Source organism: Eptesicus fuscus, chromosome 11, assembly GCF_027574615.1.
Source record: "Eptesicus fuscus isolate TK198812 chromosome 11, DD_ASM_mEF_20220401, whole genome shotgun sequence".
In the NCBI taxonomy this organism is placed as follows: domain Eukaryota; kingdom Metazoa; phylum Chordata; class Mammalia; order Chiroptera; family Vespertilionidae; genus Eptesicus; species Eptesicus fuscus.
Window position 1 is genome coordinate 10,126,650 of NC_072483.1, and position 6,000 is coordinate 10,132,649.

General features: G+C 44.1%; 1 pseudogene; it reads right to left on the reverse strand.

Moving 5' to 3' along the window:
- The window catches only part of LOC129150790 (male-enhanced antigen 1-like), a 59,875-nt pseudogene extending 54,819 nt beyond the window's left edge, over positions 1 to 5,056 (reverse strand).
- Between the last annotated feature and the right edge of the window lie 944 nt (positions 5,057 to 6,000).

Here is a 6,000-nt window from a genome sequence, read left to right on the forward strand (position 1 = left end):
CAAGTGCTGTATGGTCTCAGCAATGGAACTGGGCAGGAGGCTTTGGGGAGCCCTGCACTCCGAGGGAGGGAGGAGAAGGAGGCAGTGGGAAGACTTGGCAAGACAGAGGCAGAAAGCAGAGTGGCGAGAGGGACTTGCCCAGTGGAGCTGATGTGGAACCCTCCCTTTGTTGCACGAGTTCTGGAGATACGCAATCTGAGGAGGGATCCCTGGTGTGTGGAGGGGTTTGTCTAACATCTTGATCTACTTTCCTAAACTTTTTGGATGGAGAAAACCCCCAACCCCTTTGCCAAGCCATTTCCCCCTCTATTTGTTAAACCCATCTGCAGTTCAAGGGAAATCAGATTCATGTGTTTTCAATTCATTTACACTTAACTTATTAAAATATTGCTTTGTAAGAGCTATTTGATGTCCAGGAAGCCATTTGTGTCTCTTAAATAAATCTTTAAAGTCCCCTTTTCTTAGAAACAGGAAATTGCATTTTGCCAAATGCAAATTAACTTGCACCTCATAAAGTTCAAGTTGAGCTCAAAACATACACTGCGTGAGGGTTGGGTGGGTTTCAAATTTGGCAAGCTATCTCAAGGTTTAATCTAAACCAAAAGACAGCAACTGGCGGCTCCAAGGACATTCCAAAGGGTGGTATTATTGCCATCTGCCAGCAGAAAGTCAAAGTCACATTCTGCTTCACTCTCAGTTATTCAGTGGCTGACTATCAGACTCTCTCCCCTCACCCCTCCCTTCTCAGCTCTCAGCCCCAAGCCAGATCAAAACGGAAAGATTAAGGTCCAGGCATCCTCCCACAGCCTTTGTCAAGGGAACCGGGAAAGTTAGGGCGGGGTCTAAAGGGCTGAGTTTTGGCTTCAGACTTCATCTGACTTTCTTTGTTCCTTATGGACACCAGAACCAGAGACATCATCCTCACGGTGCCTAGTCTTGGGTCAGCCACACTCCGTCTTCTCCTTGCAAGCGTGAGGTTGTGTGCACATTTCACATATGCATAGGCCCCCTTCCCCAAGCTTTCCAGACCCATTATCCAGTCAGGCTGCGCTGTCAGGGTGGGGCCGGGCAGGCCGGGACTATTAGCTTCCTTTTACACAGGAGAAAGGGAGGGTCACCGAGAGGTGAGGCAATTCACCCAAGGTCGCCAGTGGAGCCAGGCTGTCTACCTCCTGGCCCCAGAGAAACCAGCCCTGTCCTTTACCTGTGCCAGGTGGAGGGAACCCCTTCTAGAATGGCCAGCCCAGGCAAATAAAATGCTGGAGAATGAAGCAACTGTAGCAGCAGTCAGGGTGTGTTCCACTACATTCCATCAATGTACCGTGAGCCTGGAGTCAGACACGTGCTTGGCCAGCGGGAGGTCCAAGAAACTCAGACATAACAGTATGTGGTCTTTGCCCCCAGGGCACCAGTAGTCCAGTGAGGAGACTGGCCCATGAATGAATAACTAGAACAGATCCTGGTCAGTATGGTCACAAAGATGTGCAAAGGGCATCTTAGAGGAACACAGCCCAGTCTGGGGGTTCTGGCAGTCTTGTGTGTGTGTGTGGGTGCTGCTGGAGCTATGTGTACTGAGCCTTTAGGAAGCAGCAAGGGGCAGAGAGCAGGGAGGGCAACAAGCACAGCAAGAGTGAAGGCGTGGGAGTAGAAGCGGCAAAATCTAAGGACTTTGGAATTAGAGCAAAAAGTACACAGAGAAGTGGTGTGAGGGCAGCAGCCAGACTGAACCAACTCTTGCTGCATGGATTTAATCTGAGCCCAGGGCTTCTCAACCATTTCTCCACAGACCCTTTGGAAATCTGATGAAATCTACAGATGCTCTACCAGGAAAGTGGTAGCTATCCTCACATACACAAAGTTGTGATGCAATCTTGTGGGACTCGCCTATCTTCTGAAGCCCAGGCTTAGGCAATAGAGAATGACTGACAAATGTCAAGCAGGAGAGTGACATGATTAGACTTGCATTTCAGCGTAAGGTGTTGCCTATAAAATGGAGAACAGATTGGAACAACAAAAGTAAGGCTGGAGGTAGGGAGCCTGGTTAGAAGGTCGATGCAACAGTCAAACAGAGAGACAGTGGAGACCTCCGAAAGAGCAGCTGCCTCCTGGAAAGAATGGAGCAATGGCGTGGTCCTGGTTGCAGAGAAGATCCCTTTCAGATGGAACTCTTGGTCCATGGGCGAGTCTGGAAGGACATTTGAAGTCACTAGTGAGACCAGTAAGAGCTGGACATTCCCAAATATGCAGGAGAAAAGGCAAAGGATGTGAAGAAAGGATGAAGTTAATTTAAGATTTGGATCCTATTATTTCAAATGAATGGCAAGATGCTTGAGTTTATCCATGGATCCAAATTCTGGGTGATATCAATCAGATAACATCTGTAGAACTTTTGCATATTATATATATGTTTTACTACTTAAAAAGTAGTTGTGACTTGGGATCTTAAAATAAATTTTATAATATTAAAACAAACATTTAAACTTCCAGTAACTATTTGCGGGGAAAGGAAAGTTTTCTCAGGGTGGTGTGTGAAGGCCATAAAAATGCCCCATTCACATCTCCTGCTGCCGAGAGCATAACTGACGACAGGCTCTAAGTGCTGCCTTTTGGAAACTTCCATTGCATTTGTGTAGAGACCATGCTGCTCCCAGCCAGTGAGTGCGATGTATGGCCACGAACAGCCCATTGCAGGGAGACAGCCATCCAAATGAGCAAATTCCCATTTTACTGCCTAATCCTCAGACCCACTCCAGTTTGCCAATTGTCTCAATAATGTCCTTTATGGCAAAATGACTCAGCACAGAACGATGGTTACATTTACTTGTCTTTTTAGACTCCTTCAGTTTGAAATAGCCCCTCAGTCTTTCCTTGACTTTTATTGTCTTGATACTTTTGAAGCATAGAGTCTTATTTTTTTATTTTATTTTTTGTAGAATGATCTATAATTTGGGTTTGCTGGATATGTCTGTCCTGTTATACAACTTTATCAGCAATATCACAGATGTGATGCTGTGTAGTTTTCATTACATCCTATCAGATAATGCACAATTTTAACTTTTTCTATTACTGAGGATGTTAATTTTGATCACTTGATTGAGATAGTGTCTGCCAGACTTCTCTAATTTATATTCTTTCTTTTTTGGGTTAGTAAATATTTTGTAGAGAGGTACTTCAAGTGTATATGAATAATCTATTTCTCATACTAACTTTAATGTACTTATTCATTTATTTATAAAGTCATAGATTTCTATTTTATTGAATAGGTTACCATTATATATGCAATATAATATACACTGAGTGGCCAGATTACTATGATCTCTGAATGCATAATAATCTGGCCACTCAGTGTATGTATGTGTATATATATATATATATATATATATATATATACATATATATATGTGTGTATATATATATATATATATATATATATATATATATATATATTAGAGGGGCCAATTTGCATATTAGCCTTTTATTATATAGGCTATACACTGAATGGCCAGATCATTATGCGTTCAGAGATCATAATAATCTGGCCACTCAGTGTATATAACAGTTATTTTCTATCTAGATGCTCAAATTATCCTGAATTTGGCTACCAGAAACACCTTCAAGTTGTCTTCTATGTCCTTTCGATAGGACTCCATCAATCTTTGAGAAATTCTGTACTTTTTGGCACAGAAAGATGTCCCAAGCTCATTTTGTTCTTTGGCCCCACTCCTGAATTCGGCCATTTCTCTAAGGAGCATGGCTCCTTTTTCATTGGAAAGGCATTTAGAAGCCAAGATTGGACCTCTAGCTGTGCTCATTGTGATTGGGCTATTGTTGCTCTCCAGGTCTCAGTGGACAGACTTGGGAATAGATGTACATTTATTTTTGTGTCTTCTTAAAAAATTGCAAATGATGAGTTCACCTCTGATTTCAATCTAGCACCTTCTCTGACAGTGAGAAATCTCACTCTTATTATTTTAAAAATATTTGCTTATTTGACAAATCCTTCTCTATGAACCAATTTCCTGTCACCGCTGTTCCCACCCCAAGACACGGACATATCTCCACCTGGGCTCTGTCACCTGCTCTGTGCAGCCCCTAGCACAGATGTCACCTTCAGCCTCTTCACTCCAACACTTCCTGTGGGGCCACCATGGCCCCCTGATCTCCAGTGTGAAGAATGCTCTCTTCATTCTGCTCAGCCCCTCCTTCATGGACATTGTAATCATTTTGTTTTTCTAGCATAACAAAGCACCACACTCCTAGTGACTTAAACCAATATAAATTTATTATCTTATTCTTCTGGAGATCAGAAGTTTAAAATATTCCTTCTGGAGGCTCTAGGGGAGGATCCATTTCCTGCTTCTGAAGCTGTGCACATTCCTGGGTTCACAGTTCCTCCTCCATGTTGAAGGCAGCCGAGTGACCTTTCTGTCCTCTCAGACCCCTGCTTCTGTCCTCCATCGTCTCTCTCTATCTGACCCTCTGCCTCCTACAAGGACCTGCGAGGTTACATTGGGCCCACCTACATCATCCTGAAAACCTCACCATTTCATGATCCTTCCCTTAATCACATCTTTGAAGTCCCTTTCACCTTGTAGTAAAGTAACATTCATAGGTTTCGGGATTAAGATGTGGACATCTTTGGGGGCAGCATTCAGGCCACTGCAGGCCTCGTTCAGTCTCACGTAATGATTTTGTGAGGGAATTCTTCAAGAGGAGAAGGAAAAAGATAAGAAGGAAAGAGAAAGAGGAAGAGTGAACCACTTCAACTGGATTTTATTTTATTGATTTATTTTTCCAATTGTATTTTATAAATGATAACACTGAGGCTCTGAGAGATTTCATAATTACCTGGGACCTCATAATTTGTGTCAGGGCCGAGACTCAAATCCAGCTGGCGTGATTCCTACGATACATGGAATTACTTTTCCTTTCTTGTGTCCTATACTGGAACTTCCTAAATTGTGTTTTCCTCACCTGACACCACTCTCCCAGCTCCCAGCTCCTCCTGCGTTTTCCCCGAAGGTTTGTCAGGAGGTGAAACACAGTGGGGCCCCATCGTTTGGGTGTTTAGTGGTTATCATATGTCAGTTGATAGCATTGTTTTCTCCATGGTTTCTGGAGAAAAGGAGAAACAAATTCTCTAATAATTGACACTTTCCCTTCTCCTACTGACCTTATCCCCAGCCCAACAGGAGATGGAAGTGACATCTGTCGCTGTCGCAGTAGTCGGCCCAAGATGATTTTTAACTCCTGTGGGGGCAGGAGAGAGGTTGGAGGGGGAAAATAAGCAGTCCAGGGCATATGACCATTTCCTTGCAGCTGAATACAGGCCACATCCTCAGAGCCTCACATATTCACCAGAATAAACAGAATAGCAGCTTCCCCACTGCCTGCAGGTGGCCTGTGAATCCACCAGGCCACATCAAGGAGCTCAGCATTATCAGAGCATCCTCAGCCCTATGCCCTGAGGACACTCCCCCCATCTCTGTCCTGGAATTCCATGGTATTTTCAGAACTGGGGACATCCATGGTGGGAACGAGACCTCCTCTCATTGGTTTTTATCAGGAAGGAGGTAAGTGGATAAGGTAAGAAAGGAAAGGTATGGCATGCCAAACACTTCCCAGAAACTCTCCAGGAAAAAACAGAAGCTTCCTCTATAAACATTGAAGCTCTTGTTCCATTCACTCCCATAGAAGTACCCTCAGTATTTTGGGGATTCTAGTGCATTTGTCCTGTATTTTTTATCCATCTACTCACCAATTCATTCAGAGCTGCTTGTGGATGATGAACTCTAAGCCAGGCACAGTGCATGGCATCGAGGGCTCTGAGATGATGTAGACCCGGCCCTGCCCTCCAGGAGCTCACAGGGCTTGGTCGTGGAGAGCTACAGGGGCTATTTGAAAGCCTGGCGCTGCGGCACAGTTTGAGCTGACCCTGGAACTTTTGGGACATGGTTGATGTTTCTTACATGTTTGTTGAATGAAAAGACACAGTTCTCG